Source organism: Nycticebus coucang, chromosome 24 (genome assembly GCF_027406575.1).
Source record: "Nycticebus coucang isolate mNycCou1 chromosome 24, mNycCou1.pri, whole genome shotgun sequence".
Lineage (NCBI taxonomy): Eukaryota > Metazoa > Chordata > Mammalia > Primates > Lorisidae > Nycticebus > Nycticebus coucang.
The window spans coordinates 4,433,312-4,451,871 of record NC_069803.1 but is presented as its reverse complement, the minus strand read 5'-3'; positions in this window follow the sequence as shown (position 1 = coordinate 4,451,871).

Below are 18,560 nucleotides of genomic sequence, written 5' to 3'. Positions count from 1 at the left end.
ACTGCAGAAAAGAAGCTTTTAACCTAACTCAGTGCCTCCCTATCATAACTACCAGAGAACCTGGGTATCATAAAACACATATTAAAACCTCCAGGAATAATTATGTTCCACTGACTTGGAAACACTGCCATAATCACATCATTACTGTGCAATTTCTGGGTGTGGGCACCATGCTAAGTATTTTAGATAAGACATATATGATATGGACCTTTCCCTCAAAGTAACCAAACAAAGGTAGCAAATTTCAAGTGGAGTATAGTCATGCACAACTTAACAATGAGGATATGGTCTGATAAATGAATCATTAGGCTATTTTGTCATTGTGCTAACGTCAGCAAGTGCACTAGCCCACCCCTAGATGGTGTCACCCACACCCAGGCTGTGTGGAATAGCCTATTGCCCCTGGGCTATTTTAATGCAAACCTGTAGGGCATGGATACTGAAGGTGACTCTAAGCCACCCAAACACAGAAGAGGCACAATAAAAATGCAGTGTTATAATCCATGCGGCCACCACACAAGGTTCACCACTGACCAAAGTGCTGGGGTGAAGGCTTGACTGTGGTAGGTGACTGGTACAGACCATGAGTTCTGTAAGATCTCAGAAAACAAACACCACTGCCACTCGGGGACTCCAACAAGGGTTTTCCAAGCAGTGAGGACTGTTTGGGCAACGATGAAGAAGCACAAATTCATATGTGTGTTCAGGGGTATTTGGGAGGTCAGTATGACTACGGTTGAGGGGTACAATGCAGAGTTGGGGAGACAAGGCTGCAGAGATGGGTGAGGATCTGACTGGGAATGAGGGGCTGAAGTGCCAGAAGAAGGTGTGTGGGTGTCTGGCCATAGCATGGGCAAAGTGGTGAAGCAGAGAGCAGATATTTTAGCATGATTTCCAAAGGCCTTTCAATTTATTATTTTCCAGGTGGATTCAGGTGGTCTTTACTGACTTGGGGCTCAAGAATGCCAAGAGAAGGCATCACTGGGGCCAGCTGGTTCCATCCTCTGCCCTCTGTGGGAGTTTAAAAGGACATGAGTGTCAGCATCGAGGGCTTTCCTCCCACTAGCCCCCTGTGCTGGGCATAGTAACTGAAAGTAGATGGTGTCACCTCCATCCTTCAAGAGTTTCCATTCATCCGTCCATATGAACACGTGTCAGTGCAGAACATTTAATACTGAATGAGCATTTACTAAGCCCTTACTTTACGTGCTAAGCACAAGAGTTTACGTTTCAAATAGTGACTGGTGCAGGAAATAGGAGTAAACAAGATAGCAAGGTGGTGAGCACTGTGTCTGGTGCCCAAGTCACCGTCAAGCACTTGAATCCCAACCGCACATCCATTGCTGTTATCTTCTGAGCTTTGAGTGAAATGTGCCAAGTGTGCACTTTCTACTGAATCTTTTGGTCTCTAACTTTGTCATTGTTCCAAAGCAGACCCCAGACGAAGCTGTGGGGAATGAACTTGGACAGTGATCCCCTTCTCACTCCTGAACAAGCATTGCTCATGCTTTCTTTCTGTCCCCCTTTCTAAGATAAATCCACTTTCAAGAAAAAATGTGAAAGTCATCTTTGCAAAGATGCAAATAAGTAGTAATAGCTTAAAGTAGCACCTTTCCAGAGTTATTTATGTTTTGCATCTTGAAAGAAAAAGAAAGCTAAAATATTCAGACTCTAATTTAGGAGTTTTAAGCAGCATGGAGGATATGGTAGTAGTATTTCTAGAGCAAGAGTGTCACATCTGTGACCAACCACACCACAGATGTACCGCAAACCCCATTTCTGTGGGAAGCTGGTCTGGATCTCTGTCCTCCAGACCTACCCTCACCCCCAACGAGCTCCTGATCCCCTTCCCCTCGTGCCTCTAGAAAAAGTAGTAGAAGATGAGGCTGTCTGAGCAGACTGGTGGTGCAGAGAGCTGCAGCCAGGCTCAGAGAGCAGAGGAAAGCCATGTCACCAGTCTGACCATAGTCCTAAGTCCTAATCTCAGGATACCTTATCTCTGAGTTCAGCTTCTCATCTTTAAAAAGGGATCTCCAAGGGCCCCCCTGGTAGAGGGAGGGTGGTGATGGTATTAAGGGAAGTACTCATGTCCCAACCAGAGCCCAACTTTCTAAACCTCAGAATCTTCCTTGCAGATGACCCTGGTCACAGGCTATTATTTCTTGCCTGCGACACATGCAGGCTGCCAGCCACATATAACTCCTCAAGACGCCAAGATGTATGGGAGGGTAAGGCTCCTCTCTGGAAGAATCTGGACCAGTGGTTGATCTGTGTTGACAGCAGGTGTGGGGGAGACATTTTTGCCGACCATCCAATATCTGTGGTCCTCTGGTAATTCAAATTACTTTCCAAATGTCACTGTGTGTGTCTGAGTCTGACAGCTTTTCAAACTAGGGCTCTGTCTCTGAGTCTGAAGACCTGGACATATTCCTGAAGGAGCTTTTGATCTTCATTTTTTTTCCATGTGGGAGGGTCCTTTGTCATACAAAGTCCATACTCATGAAACCTGCAGACAAAGAACTTAGTGACAGGTAGTCTGGCAGGCGAAGACAATAACATATCCACAGCTAGTTGGATAAGACACATGACGTTCCTGAAAATGAACAGTCAGGGGAAAATACTTACAGTGTTCTTCAAACTCACTTCAGTGCCACCCCCAATTATCCTGAAGTCTGACTTCTAGTAACTTCCCAGATATGTAAGCAGAGAAATCGCGAGATGCCTAAAATAAGTATTGCACAGTCCCATACCAAATTCATGGATTGCATTGCTTAGAAGAGAGAACCAAGGCCTCATTCAAGGCCTCTCCCTTCTCACTTAACATAAAAGTCCAGCAATCTGAGAGATTGGTTTCCTGGTCACTGCAAATTGGGTGTTGTATTTATAAGACGTACAGGGGGAGGAAGAGGGAAGCATTAGAGACAGGTCAATAATAGCAACGAGCATTGACAGCCAGCAGCGGGATGGCAGAGAACACTGATGAAGGCAGTGAGGGGAGGAGGTCTGTGCGCAGACGGCCATGGAAAGGGTTAAATGCACAGTGCTTCTAAGAAGGTGCAGGATAGATTTTAGAAAGTCTTCCTTTCAGAATGGCTAAAATAAACGAAATTTTGGCCTTAGAAAGAGCAAGCTTGGGATCTCAGGGAAATTCACTTAAGTGGAACACTGCACTCCCCTGACAGTGGAAGATAGATGAGGTGCTGCTGTGCCTGCAAAGGCCGCCACGACAGTCTGGGGAGAGAAAATAGACCCTGCAACCTTTCCCGCAGCTCATAATGTCCTGAAATGTTCCTGTATCCACCCAGCAGCAATCTGGGCCAGGCCACGCCGTGGGAGTCGCTGTGTGCACACTGCTCAACTGCCTGGCACACAGACGTGCCAGGCCCCTCAGGGACAGCTGTCCAGGAGATATATTGCTGGTCGTGTGGCTTCTGCTTCTCCTTGCCTTTTCTCCCTCTGTCCTCTCCACCTTTCAGCCCCTTGTCACAGTGTCCCCAAAGCCAGGCATCCGTGTAGCTGGCAGCTACTGACCCTCTCATGCTCTCAGCTTTCACTCCCGAGTCAGGCACTCCCCAAACTCTCAGAGGTTTGACCAATTCCCCCCATGCCCATCACACCCCTCTGCTCTCAGTCAAAGCTCCAGCTGCAGCCTAGAGATAATTTTAGACCCTGACCTGGGCTGGACTCCTCCTTATGGTGGTTCTTCTCTCCCTTGGCTTACCCTCTGCCACCATCGCCTCCACCACAACCACCGCTGGAGAGTCAGTTCTCCATGGCGTGGGATGTTCCTGTCATTAGTATTTTCCAAGAGCTCACCCATGTTTCAAATGTGCAACCAGGGTTGAGAACCACTAACCTCCATCAGAGCCAAATGGGATTCCAAGAGAGCTCCATGTCCTGGTGTGCAGGCACGGTGAGCCCACCAGTGAGGCTGAGGCTGATTTTGGCAAGCTATGGAAAGCGGAAAGGTTGCTTTTAAAGTTCAGATCCTGCAGAGAATGAAGAGGGAAGGAGCACTGGACCTGGCCAGGGCCACAGTGATGATGGAAAAAACCCTTCCATACTGCAAGGGGTGCTCGTAGATACATGACCCATAAAAAGACTCGGGAAGGTTATGGGGCCTCCACCAAGAATTACCAAGAACAATGAAGTTCATAAGACTAGACAAGCACAACCAGGAGGACCTGACGTCACTGCAGGGGAAGTTCAGAAGCCTTGTGGAGTGTGGCTGTTAGTACTTCACAGTCACATGGTGATTTGGCCAGAAATTGCTTAAGAGCCTTACAGGGAGTTGCTGCTCCTCTCGTGAAAGGGTGGAAGGAGTGTGAGCGTCCACGCCAAGGCTTTACCATCTGCGTTGCCGTGGGGGGAGTGAGATGGGCTGAGATTCCCAGGGCTCCCTCTCCTGGAGGCCGGCTTGCTGGTGACTGGACTGGACAGGGGACGAGTATCACACATGCCTGGCCATACATGAACCATTTGCCTGATTCTTAGCAGGGACCTTGCAAGTAAAAGGTACTCTCTCCAGTAGTCCATATATCAAAAAGCTCTGCTCTTTCCCTAGACCCCGCTGAAGACCCCCATGTTGGACTGACCTGCCCAGCATGCTGCGTCACAGCCTGGGGATCTAACTACCTCTCAGCCCCCGCCAATGTCTTGATGTATTTATGCCCCTACTCAGTATCAACAAATGATTTAAAGTAGCTTATAAAAAGAACACTAAATTCCACACAATAAAATAAACTTAAGACAATCGAGGCAAAAAGAATATAGTGTTAGTGAATGAGATTAGTACCAAAACCCAGATACGTCTTGGAATTCAATACTCCCATTGGGGATGGGGCACCAGTTCGGTCCAGTGTTTTCTAGTCACCAATGCAAAGAAGGAAATGGGATCATTTACACAATTCAGAGTTCACGACCTTAAAACCAAACGGCCGTTAAAGGTAAACATAACAGTTCCCAGAACTGAAAGCAGACAGCAGTGTTCCTCTCGCTCCTTCTGGGAAGGACTCTGGGATTCAGAGAACAACAACCTCAAAGCAGCCCTTTATGTAAACATGGCAATGAGTTTCACAGGTCTGTTTTTAAAAACATCCCTCAGGGTAGGCTGATGTCATAATACTAAATTATTAGCCAATTAAAAAAATTCTACGGGAGACCAGTACAAACATTCTAAGTACCAAAGTCTGCCTTAATTAAAAAGTAGATTTTAGAGAATGGAGTGAACGGAATCGTCACCATTTTACACGTAAGCAAACTGGAGCTTAAACATTGTCCAGATGACTCCTGCCGGTGTCTCTCGTCTATTATGAGAATGAGTAAGAACTCAAACAAAGGGTCTGTTTTGTTTGTGCTTTCGCTTCTTCACCTCGCCAGGGCTCTAATCCAGACACTACAATTGGAGATGGCCTGTTGGGATTAGAAGGTGGGTGGGTGGGATGGGATGGTGGATACAAGGTGAAGAGGAAGCCCAGAAGTTTAGACTCCAGCCAAGACTCACCCAGCACCCTCAACTTCAGCATCCCTAGGTCCTCCCCACCCTTGTCCCTGAACGGCTGACCCGCTTCCCCAGGGAGTCAGGTGGACGTCCCTGCCCCGGTGGCCCTAAAGTGGCACATTGTACACTCTGCTTGTATCCAGAAGCAGCCCCAGCTCCGGCCTGGGCTACCTCCAGCTCTTCCCGTTTCTCCCCTGAGCCCAGGAGCTGAGAACGTGTTGGGGCTCAGGTGTGGGAGGAGAAAGCAGGCAGCAGGGGATTTGCTGGGGGACGAGTAAGAAAGAGAAGAAAAACGGCCCCCTCTGAAAGCTTTCCAATCATTCCAGCCACCACCACCTCTAATTCTTAAAGTATAAAATCATTCTTTCACTGATCTCACTCGTGGTCAGAGCTCAGTACAGGCCCATCCGTCACGGGGCTGATTTGGTTCAGCAGGTGTTGGCTGGGCAATCGCTCATTTCAGGCTAATCTGCTAGCGGCTGTCAGGGGTTATGGAGTATTTATTGAGTTTGTGTCAGGTCGGGATGACCAATAGCCAGCAGCCAGTGGATACGCACTGACATTGATGATATTGCTGAATTAAACGAGGTGATGTATACTCAACCTGCTTAGAGCCAGGAATGGACTCTGGGATCATTTTATAACCTGATGTTGACGAGCCTTGGGCTTTCCTTTTCAAAGAAAACATTACACACATGGCATGTCTATTTAAAGAAAAAAATACACGGTCCCCAACAAAGGTAGGCAGGGTCTGTGTTTAAATGAACAAAAGTATTTGCGGGGAGACCCGAGGGAACAAACAAGACCCAGACATCTTGCAAACAGCCCTCTGTGCACTGCCAAGGCCTGTCACACTCACAATATTTAGGTTTTAGGCCTCACAAGAAAGAGACACTCGTGGATGACCTGGACTCAGGAGCATGGGCATAAATCCAGCAGAATCTGCCTTTGGTGGCAGCAGGAGGTCATGGACAAGAGCACTTGAGTTGATGTCAGGCACTAGGTTTAAACCCCTTCTTAGCTGTGTGGCTTTGTGTTAGTTCCTAACCATCTCAGAACCTCAGGTTGTGGGGCTTCTGTTTTGTTTGTTTGTTTGTTGCTTTTCGTCCAGATGGAATAGTTATAGCAACCAAAGACCAAAGAGTCCCTCTTAAGCCCCGGGAGGCACTGCCAGTGTTGATACCTGTGGCTGATTCCTCACACTTGTTCTTCTTTGCTTTTCTTCTCCAAGAGCGAGCCTGCTCCCCAGCCTCACCCAACTCCAAAGCAAGACAGAAATAACCTCTTCTACCCACGGCACCTGAGCCGGTGGACATGCAGTCAATGTCACAACAACTCGGGCTTCCGTTCAAATGAGCGGAATGTGGCACGACGTCTCTGGCTCAGGCCTCCTCCAAGGGCCTCATGATGGGGCAGTCCCATGGCCAGACCTAGGGCTGGCCCCAAGGTCAAGTCTCTGGCACCCTTTCTAGAGGGAAGTGGGGGCAAATACCCCCCACCCCAGGTGGGCCAGGTGGCTATGCTTGGGGTCTGCAATGTCAGGCAGTTCATTAGGGCCTCAGCGTTGCCTTCTAGAAAATGCCCACACGAGAGTGGTCCAAGTTCCCGCCAGTGCTAATATCATGATTTTGTGACTAACTGGGAAGAGGCTCCTCTCTCCCCCCACCACTTCCTCCATCAAGATAAGCCCTGATCTCCAGGGAGGAGGTGGTGCACTTCCTGGAGGGCAAATCAGCTCTTGGGAGCCTTTCCCAAGAACAAGGGCATACAGGAAGTGGAGACTGAGCACGTTTGCCTTTCTGATGCAGTCGGCTCTCTTCACTGGACACTCTAGGCCAGGCCCCAGGAAAATGCTTTTTCCCATCTCACAAATAGAGAAACTGAGGTTTAAGGGATAAAGTGAGGTGATGAGGCCATACATCTGAGAAGTAACACAGCTGCAATTCGACTCTTGACCCACCACACACCCTGCCCAGGAGCCGCAGGTGACCCACACCCACAGAAATATCAGTCAGTCCCAATTTAACATTAGAACAATGCCTCCTTCCATCCACAGGCGTCTCAGAGAGCTGCTAAGAAGCAGGATGGAGTGTCTCCCATGTCTCCTGTCCCTAACACTCCTCCCGCCCCATTGGCCCCTCACCATGGAAAGGAGAGAATTCAACACAGACACCTAGAGAGGAAGGAGAGGCAGGCCCTGCATGACGGTGCCCTGGGGAATCAATGACTGCCTCAGCCACCCTGTGTCCGCAGCAACCCGTCACCTCCTAACAGAAGTGACTGGTGTGTGGTACGTATACACACACGTGCACACGCGCACACATGAGCCTCAGATTGCGGTGACCAGCTCTGTGATGCTTCCCTGTGATGGAAATTGAATTCAGGTTACAGAACATCATCTGGCCCAATTGCCACTGAATTATTCCACACAAAATATCAAAGTTAATTTTTGGGCCTGTCAGCCCGGTTGATGAGTTGGGTGGCTGTCAGCCCGGCTGCTCCTGCCTCCGGTGCCAGAGAAGAGTCTGAAAGTCACGCCATCCACATAGCGACCTTGGCGGGGACGGGGGTGAATACCAGGATGATTAAATGCCAAGGCGAAGGTTCTGGAGTCAGGATTTGAATACCTGTTTACATGTAGGATAACAGATAGCCGCCCACTGACAGCAAGGTTGTAACTCACTCCCTAGGGTGCAGCCGCCACCATAAACCACGGAGGAAAGCCTGCAGCCCGGCAGCCCGGCCAGGGAGTGATTTAGAGCCCCGGATCCACTCAGAGACTATCTAATCTATTGTCTTTTATTACACGCAGTACACAGTCTCTCTCTCCTGCTCTCTCTCTCTCAACTTCTTTTTCCTCCAAGAAGTACCAGCAATCTAATCTCCCTTAAAGGAATGCTATTTGAAATTGCTAGTTTGATTCAAAGATAGTAAGAGTTCTTTATGGGATAATCCAATAAAAAAATTCTAAGTGCTTCCACTGTATGAAAATATATGTATATATAACCTCCTCCACCCTGCAGATCCACTGAACCCTGTCCCCTGCCCCGGACTCTCCATCCCATAGGCAAACCCATCCCTGTTTCCACTTTTAACCCTCCCCCTCACCAAAAGCCAGCAGGGCCCCCTCTCTGCTTCTCTCCTGACGAATTGTCTTGGGCCTTCTGATGTTGAAATAATCCATAATTGCTTAATCTATCTGCATGTGGGGGGGGGCCAAGAAATGGAAAAGCACTTTAGAGAGATCAATCATCTAAAATCGTTGAGCGGCATATTGGAAGCAGGGTCGCTACCTGCTCCCAGCCGAGAAAATGGTGGTGGTGAGAGATAAGGGCTGGGAGAGGAGGCTGTCTCTGTCTCATAGCTTTTTGATTCTGAGATAGATTACCAGGCTCTCATTTGTGCTAAACAAAGATAATAGCATTGGAAGTCACGGCCACATAAATGATACGACAATCAAATAAGCGAGCTCCTGCTCCTTGTCTCCTCCAGCAGGAGTGCACTGATAGATTAGGCAGCACAGTGGGAGGAAAGAGCTTTGCCTTTGGGACCTTGATCACCAGGGGCCAGAGGAATAGAGAAATTGGAGTTCCTAAACTGCTGGGGGAAAAAATGCAAAAGACTCCATAGACTCTATAAATAAGAGGAATTCAGGCTGAAGAAAACTTGGTGGAACAGGGTCAAATCTCTCAGATGAATCAAATTAGTGGCCGTTCAACCAGTATTACAGCACATTAGGCCCTGGGCACCAGGGAAACACAGCTACGTGTTTTCAAGGCTGGGTATCTCCAGCTGGTTTCTGCTCCTTCACTGCCAACGGCCCGCTCTGTGCATGGTCAGTTCAGGAGCTGCCCTCGCCGCTGCTGCTGCTGCTGCTGCTGCCTCTGCTTCCCAGTGCCCTGGCCTTTCTGAGAGCTCAGCTCTAATTGTTTTGGGCATTCCCCTCCCCTTGCAGAGGAGAAGCTTCTAGAATGAGGAAAAAAGAAGGACAAGCAGGCTATGTGTCCTCTCACGCCTGCCCTGCTGGCCTGATCAAGACTTCTGGAAATGCAGCTTTAGGCAGGGTGAGCAGAGGCAGAGCCCTAAAGGCTAAGAATTCCTTAGACGTAGAGCCCCACACAGGGCTTCCTTTCATCAGAAGTCACCAAAATCACACAGTCTAGATAAGCAGCCAAGCTGACGGAGGAGCGGCTTCTGTCCTAAAGGGCCGGAGTCCACATCCTCCCCCACCACTCCTCAGCTGCAGGAGCAATTCAGCACCTCTGAACCCCCATCTTTGAGAGGCTTCCCAATCACGTTGTGAAGTTCAGATCCAGCACTGTGAACAGATGACAGATTATATGCACTTCTATACACAGTTATTGTAACTGAATTAGTTTATCCCTAAAACAACCAGATCTAGTATTTTAAATAGCTGACAAATTATAGGCACTTCTATACACAGTTTTTATAACTGAATTATATTATCCCTAAACAACCATATTGGCCAAATACTACTCTCCCCAACTTACAGATGGGAGCATTGAGGTACAGAGAGGTTTAGAAACATGTGAGAGAACACATGGGTTTGCTTTTAAGTGCTGTGATCATCATAATGATGAAGAAGAAGCACTGTCCCCACCTCTCTCATCAAGGAAGACTGATTTGACCCAAGAAATCTCACACTTGTTTTTGTCAGGGGCTGCTCAAGCCATGGGAAGCGGAAGTCCAGTCCAGAGCAGGCTCGGCTGTCCCCAGGGCCCTGAGCCCAGGAGCAATGGGTTCACTCAAAGCCCAGCTGTTTTGTTCCGCACATGCCACCCAATGTCTCTGTCTCTCTCTCTCTCCCTCTGTGGTTGCAGAACTTCAGCTTCACCAGTCCCCAGGCCCATAATTCCCAGTAGGTGGAAGATGTTTGCCACGCAGAGGCCGTGTCTAAGGGAGGATATGGGTCCCACCTCGGGACCGGTAGTGCTCAGAGCTGCCAGTGACTGAAGTCATTTCTGACACACTTTCCCGCCAGGCCACCCCTTCCACGGTGAAGAGGCATCAGATACCGGGAAGAGGGCACAAACACTGGCAGAGCGTGCTGACTCACACAAGGTGCTGGCAACGGCCTGCAAAGGTCAGAGAAGGGAAGGACATGGCATGGCACAGCGTGCTGGAGTTCCATCTGCAAGTCAAAGGCAGCAGCCAGCCGCACTCAGTCCCCACGGCACTGGGTGGACGCTAAGCAGAGTTATCAAGTTATTTTGGGGCACTTCATGCCCCACCCAGCACACATGGGCACACCCACTCACGCCGTACCCCCGCTGGAATAAAAACCAGCAAACCCAGAGTACAGGAGGCTCCGTGTGCTTTCTCTGGAGGGCACAGGGTGCTCACCACCTAGTAGCTTCCTGAAACAGCCCTTCCCTTCTGAAACCGGTAAGCAAAGGCAAGGTGGGACCTGAGCCCCTGGGTGCACAGTGGGCGCTCAGCCCCTGAGGCCCAGCAGGTGCCCTGCAAACATTTTCTGGGCAAAGTGAATGCATGAGTATCCAAGGAGACTCCACTTCTTGGCAGCAACAAAGCAGTAAGAAAGGAGTGAGCTTTCAAAACCCAGAGAGAGACCACCAGTGAGGAGGGATATGGCAGAACTCTGCGCCCACTGGTTCCAACAAAGGAATAGAAAGGTAAGCACCAGAAAATCTACGCAGGCTCATACCAGCTCCTGACAAGGTGTAACAGAGTCTCTAATTATTTGAATATGAGAAAAGCTAAAAAAAAAATTGAGGCTGGCCTGTCTTGTTATCAAGGGAATATGAAGTCTTCTACATTTTCTCTTAATACTCTTTATTGAACAGATAAAGGAATCTGAAAGTTTGGATTTAAGTGAATGTTGTTTTCAAGACTAATGTAAAGTTGCCGAGCAGGGGAGGTCCTCATCTGATGGAATCTTGGGTCAGTGACTAATGAGGTCCTGTCGCTGAAGACAAAACCGGCGTCTGCCTTTCCAGCCTATCAAATTCTCTTCTGTTTGCTCAGGCTGATCACAGCCCTGTTATATTTCAAATAGAAAGAGATCAACAGTGACAGAAATAACAAAATATCTGGGAGACATGACCAAAAACTGCACAAGATTTTATGGAGAAAAACTTTAAACCCCATTAAGGAGAAAAGGAATTATCAAAAAAATAAGAAAAATGAATTATCAAAAAAATAAGAAAAATGCGTTACTTCACGGATGAAGTAATTTAATATTATAAAGATGCCAATTTTAAACAAATTAATCTATGAATTCAAAGCAATCTCAAATAATATTTCAGTGAAAATTTTTAAGGAAATAAACTCATTTTTAAGCTGCATAGGAAAGTGAGAGTTCATAGACAAGTCACTTTGATAACAAAAAGATAATTAAAATAAGTGGTACAGTATGGGGGGTCCCAAAGGTCACCCTTACACTCATCACTCATAGGCAAAATGGAAATTGTAGCTAAGTGACTTTATTGAGAAAACATTCATTACAAAATTTTACAAAATGTTTACAAAATATTCTCTACGTGTTGACCACCTCTTTGTAAAATTTTGTAGTGAATATTTTGTAAATAAAGGTACAGTCAGCTACAATTTTCCATTGTATGCAGCTTTATGGGTGACCTTGGGAACACCCTGTAGATGGAATAGCCAACAGAACCCGGGAAAGCAGTAAGGTGTTCAAGATACGTGTATGCACATGTGGAAACATGGTAATAATAGAATGTTACCATAGTAGGAAAATAACGGATTTTTTTAAAAAGCTGTTATTGGGAAATTACATCACTGTATGCAAGGAAAAGAACTATTAGATATGACAAAATCTCTAAATGAAGACCTAAATATGAAAGATCAAACTACAAATGTAAGTTTTAAATATAAGAGAATTTTTTGTTATATGGGGTGAAGAACTTCTCAAGAGTCCAAACACACAAATAATGAAAATATTGTGTGAATATAAGTATAGTATTTCTATTTCATAAAAAAATTATAGACAAAATTTAAAAATGGGTGGGAAAGAGTATAATGTTCAACGTTGAAAGCTAAAAAAATGGATTATTGTGTAGAAGGTGCCAGCAATTTTCACAAATCAATAATAAAATGGGAACCCAATGTTTAAATGGAAAAGGAATGTAAGTGATTCATAGAAGGAGAAATCTAGGTAGCTGACCTATATAAAGATAGTCAACTTTATTAAGGAAAAAGATAATTGTAAACTAAAATCACAGTAAGATACCACTTTTGACTACTCAAATGTCTAAAGTTTAAAAATCAGATAATGTGTGAGTGATTATATATTGGTTTCACAGTAGTACTGATATTTTTTTTTTCCATTCCTGAGATGTTTTACTAAGAACTATAGCCCAGGATGAAGGGGGAAAGGGGAGGCAGAGGGAAAGGGAGGTGTGTGGTTTGATAAAGGGAGGGTTAGTAGGGGGATCACACCTATGGAGCACATTCCAAGTACAAGTTGGATCTAACAGGTGTAGAACACAAATGTCTTAATGTTGTAATTGGGTAAATGAGGTGAAAGTATGTTGATTAGTAGGATGTAAGCACTCCAATTTGTACAAATAATCAACACACTGAATCCCATAATGGCATAAATGTATTTATGATCTATGTACAAATGACTTAATAAAAAATAAATATAAAAAAATAAAAATCAGATAATGTGAACACATGCATTTTTGGAGGACATGGGTACTGGTATATTCATTAAAGAGAACATTCTGGCAGTACTCAGTAAAGTGAAAAATGTGGGCACCCTAAAAACCAGCAATTCTTCAGCATTTTAATCACACAATTGACTGAAGTGGCAGGAAATTGGAGATGACTCAAAGAGTTCACCACTAAGGAAGTGGATTAACATGATGAATGCCCATGGGAGACTGCGCGTCGGGTAAGAGCAGGGAATGACAGGTACAGGGTAATATAAACAGATTTTTAACCACTTCCAGATAAAATGACGTAGTTAGGGACAGGGGGCACTCCCACGGACAACCACTCAGTAAATCTGAATGATCATCATTGACAATGCCCAGAGCCCACAAGGAGTGTGCACACTCGGAGACTGCTGCTGGTGTGACCATTTCAAAACATTTGTGGAATATTGGCCAATATTCCACAACTGCGTGTTCACTGCAAGAATCCGTGAGAATGTTTGTAGCAGGAGGATTTGTAACCACCCTCAACTGGAAACAGCCCACCTACCTCTCACAAGCAGAAGGACAAACACAGTTGGGTGTATTTCCACAACTGAACACTGCACTGCCATGAGGAGAAATGAACAGCTCGGATTAATCTCACAGGGAGACTGTCCAGGGTAATATGTCAAATAGAAAAGATAGCATAACGCAAAATTTCATTTCTGTAAAATTTGAAAACAGGCAGAATTAATCTATGGTGTTGAAATCTAGAATGGCGGCTCCCGGTGGCAGGGGAAGGTCTGTGACTAGAAGAGGATGGAGGGGGCAGTCTAGGGTCTGGGCCATATTTTCTTTGTTTATCTTGCTGCTGGTTGACTTTGTGAAAACTCACTAAGCTGGGACTTTATAAATCCTATAGCTTTCTGTACATACATTATATTCCACTAAAATGTACATAATAAAGACCAGAGTCTTTAGTGACACAGGAAGAAACAAAATTAATTCAACCCTATATACCTAAAGTTAAAAGAAGGAGGAGGGACAAGAGGAAGGAGAAATAAAATTCAGACAAAGGAGATTGAAGGAAAAGAGAATGGGGAAAAGATGGGAAGGAGCAGAAAGTCCACTTGGACTCTGGCAGAGCCCTGTGGCGGACGCCCGCGCGTTTCAGGTGCTGGGCTTTATGGTTGCCACCACTATTGCTCCTTTTCACAAACAAATTTGGTTTCACAGCACAAGTGAGAAAGAGCACATGGTGTGAGTGGTGGAAAAAGAAAATTGGAAAGAAGAAAGGAAGGGAGGGAGGCAGAAAAAGAGAAAAGAGGAAAGGAAAAGGGAACGAGAAAAAGATCCTAGTACATTTGATTTTGGGTAACTATTCTATTCTACAGAGTCCACTATCCCCAATGTTACTTGACTACATAAAAAAAGAAGAGGTTGGAGGAATGGTCGGGTGGGGTGTGTTGCTGCTTTTCCTACAGCTGGTGCAGCACCGTGGGCCACGTGGACTCATTACTGGGTGCAGGCTTAGCATTTTTCATCACAAACTTCGGAGCCCTTTCTCAGTGAATAGTGGGAAACAAAGTCTCATTTAACATGAAACGACCCATTACACCTGCGGTGCATCTTACAAGGGTATATGTGAATCCTAGTAAATGTGGAATGTAAAGGTCTTAGCAAAATAACTAAGAAAATGCTACAAAAGCTATGTTAACTAATGTGATGAAAATGTGTCAAACGATCTATGAACCAAGTGTATGGTGCCCCACGATCATACTAATGTACACAGCTATGGTTTCATAAAAATAAATAAATAAATAAATAAAATAACATGAAACGACCCGCCCCAGGCCACAGAGTCGTTGATTCCCAGAAAATACACTTCATTTTGGGTGTTCTGGTTTTTTTGGTCATGGTTTTGTTTTATTCCTTTTGACCTGAAAGAATTAATTGAAATCAAAAAGCCTCCCAGCCAGGCTGAAGCTGCGTTTTGATCAGGCTGCTGCAAGCTGGGCTTTTATGAGTGGGAGCTGTGTTAAATAATCTCCATCAGCATCTGCTGCTTCCGTTTTGAATTCGTTGTCTAGTTTCAGTCCACATCCAGCCACGTAACAATCACTTCAGTTGAGTCACGAACACAAAGAAAAATGCACCCTGAAAGTCTCCTATGTGAAGATGAAAACTCAAGTTTGGAAACCATAGCTATGACCTGCAGTGCATCTCAAAATGGACCATCATTCTTCTGGTTTCTTTTTCGTAAGCCCTTAACAGGGCCAAATTTATCCAGTCATGTTTTGCTTCATATATTTCCAACTATTTTCTGGAAAGTAATTGCTCATCTGGCAAATTCCTATCCCTTCTATAAACCCCTCGTAACCCTCTGCTTCTCACCCCTCCCTGGCCAGCTGAGTTTCGTTTCTACACGACACTTCCGGCACACATCTGTCTCTGCACACATATCTCACTATATTAAAATAATGCCCAGGGGCACGGTTGTGTCACTCACCAGACAATGAGTTTTTGATGACAAGCCTCTGTCATATTCATTTTTTTAACGTCTGGTACCCAACCTGGTATTTAATAAGTACCATGAGTATTTGCAACATCCTTGCCACTTGTTGAACCAACTGTGGACGTGACAGTCCTTCATGTGGCCTAATTTAAATTTTGAGAATGGAGTTTAGCTAGAGGTTAAGATAGTGTGAAGGTCCATTATATTAAGGGTATGAAAGCAAATATGGCTCTCCCTCTAAGGCAGCGGTTCTCAACCCATGGGTCATGACCCACAGGAACTGTATTAAAGGGCCACAGGTTAGGAAGGTTGAGAACCACTGCTCTAAGGAATCATTCTGCAAGCAGAGAATGGGTCTCTCTGCTTCCTTCCCACAATCTCATCTATCTTCTCTTGACTCCAAATACTTCTTCAACTCTTTCATATTCATTCAATTTTCAAAATATTTTTGAGGAAAAGTCTTGATACAGTAGAGATTTCGCTCTCAATAAAACCATTGTCACTCAAAAAATGGCTTTACCTACCTTTGGTTCCCACATCAGACCCACCTCTTTCTAGAATGCCTTCTCTACCCCATTTAACATCCCCAGCAACAGAGCTTGATGGCCTGATAAAGTGCTACTCCTTGTTCCACTGATTTGAACAGTTCAAGATTTGCAAAGTACTTCTGTGTAGTACAGTATGGTGTTTATTGTTAGCAGAAGACTGGCTAGCAGAAGTCCTGACTTTGTTAGCTCCATGGTCTTGAGCAATTGCTGAGGCTCTCTGAGTCTCCTTTACTCGTTTGTGAACTTGGAATTGTTTTACAGAGTTGATATGAGGCAATAGTTAGGCACAGTATTGTATCTAATAATTGTGGTTCTGATAACAACTGTCATTCATTCACATGACTTTGTGTACCTTGGCACGACAAAGGAATTCTTATGTAGATAATACTCTACGGTTCTAGTACAGAGGTACACTGTATAAACTTTATGGCATAACTAAGACCTGTGAAAACCTGTCCCCTCATGGTTAGATCTAGCGACACAACCAATTACAATCAGACATTGAGATAATCGACTGGAAGGAGCTCTTCTTCCACCCTGTCCAGCAAGAGGAGAAATCCAAGCACCATTCCCGCATGTCTCTCTGGTGGAAACTCCATCGCACTCCTGAGTAATCATTTAGTCAAAATGATTCAGCCATCTGCTCCTTTGGAAGTAGCCCCCATTGTGTAAGTCAGAAGGCAGACAAGCTTCCCTGTGAGGCACGCGGATTTTCCAGCTCCTCTCTCACTGGACTGCACAGACACACATCCTACCAAAAATACAGCTTTCAGCTGCCAGTCTCAACAGGCGTGGGTGTGTTTGCTTGAAGCAGATGCTGAGTGCCATGTGGCAGCGAGAGGGAAAATGGGCTGATCGTGCTCCTGACATGATATTTGCAGAGATCTAAACTCACTCCTCAGATCCTCTGCAAATGGTCTGAGCATTCCTTTGGATGCTTTGCTTTCAGCCCCAGCTAGGAGAAGGGGTGGCTGCCAGCCAGCCAGCCCTGGTAGAAGATTTAAGTCAATTAACAGCAGCCTGACCTGCAGCGGGAACACAACTCACAATGAGGGCCCATTCTTTGATTTGGGTTGTGACAATACCAAATAGAGATTGAAGAGTCATCAGCCACACAGTCATAAAATTTTAAGGAAATATGGCGGCGCCTGTGGCTCAGTGAGTAGGGCGCCAGCCCCATATGCCGAGGGTGGCGGGTTCAAACCCAGCCCCGGCCAAACTGCAACCAAAAAATAGCCGGGCGTTGTGGCGGGCGCCTGTAGTCCCAGCTGCTCGGGAGGCTGAGGCAAGAGAATCGCATAAGCCCAAGAGTTAGAGGTTGTTGTGAGCCATGTGATGCCATGGCACTCTACCCGAGGGCAGTACAGTGAGACTCTGTCTCTACAAAAACAAAAACAAAAAAAAATTAAGGAAATTATGGGCACCAAATAGGAGGCAATAGCCAAGAAGGACAGCAGGGAGATACGGACAAAGTCAGCCATGGTTTCTCCTAACAAAAAACACGTATTAAAATAGAACCTATCATTCTTTGAATACTACTATAATCGACACTCTACTAGGTATTTTGCATTCATTATCTTATTTAATTCTCCCAAGAACTCTTTAAAGCTGAACAGCATTATCCACATTGCGGAGATAAAAAAATCTAGGGTTTAGGCAAATAAATTTATCTGAGTTAACACAGTAAGTGGCAGAGCTAGGATTCAACCCAGACCTGTCTGGCTCAAGAATAAATTGGGTTAGAGAGAAATAATATGCATTATTTGATGAAGGATGTGATGATAGGGCATAGCTAATGTGCCTATAAAACCAAGTACTCACCTGTCACTCAGGCAAAAGGAACCCAGCTCTCACTTCAGGACTCAGGAGGAAAAATTACAAATGGACCGAGAGTGAGTCCTGAACTAACAAGAAACTGAATAACTCACAGCCTTGCTGATGCCTGGACTCATTGGAGAGAGGGAGAGGGAGGCCTTCCCCTCCCCAGGATTGGAGTGACAGCAGCTTGGAAATTTTTCTTTTCCATTCAACTGTGCCTGAATCATCGTTAGATTCCCCTCAGCACCTTGCACCAGCTTTGCAAATATTAGGTGCTAAACAGATATTTGTAAAAGGAAGAAAATAATGGAATAATAGAGAAAGTTATTCATGAAAAGCAAGAAAGAACAGCAGGGAAAAAAAAAAAAAACAGTGTAGGCTTCGAGAGCACATCAGCCTTTCTTTGAGGAGTCTCCACATGCAGTCCTAATCCTCGGCTCCTTTCTCTCTTCTACACTGCTCAGAACTTTCTGTTAGTACCATCTCGTTGTCCCTTAGCAGATGTCAATTTATATCTACTCATGTATTTAGCAAATAAT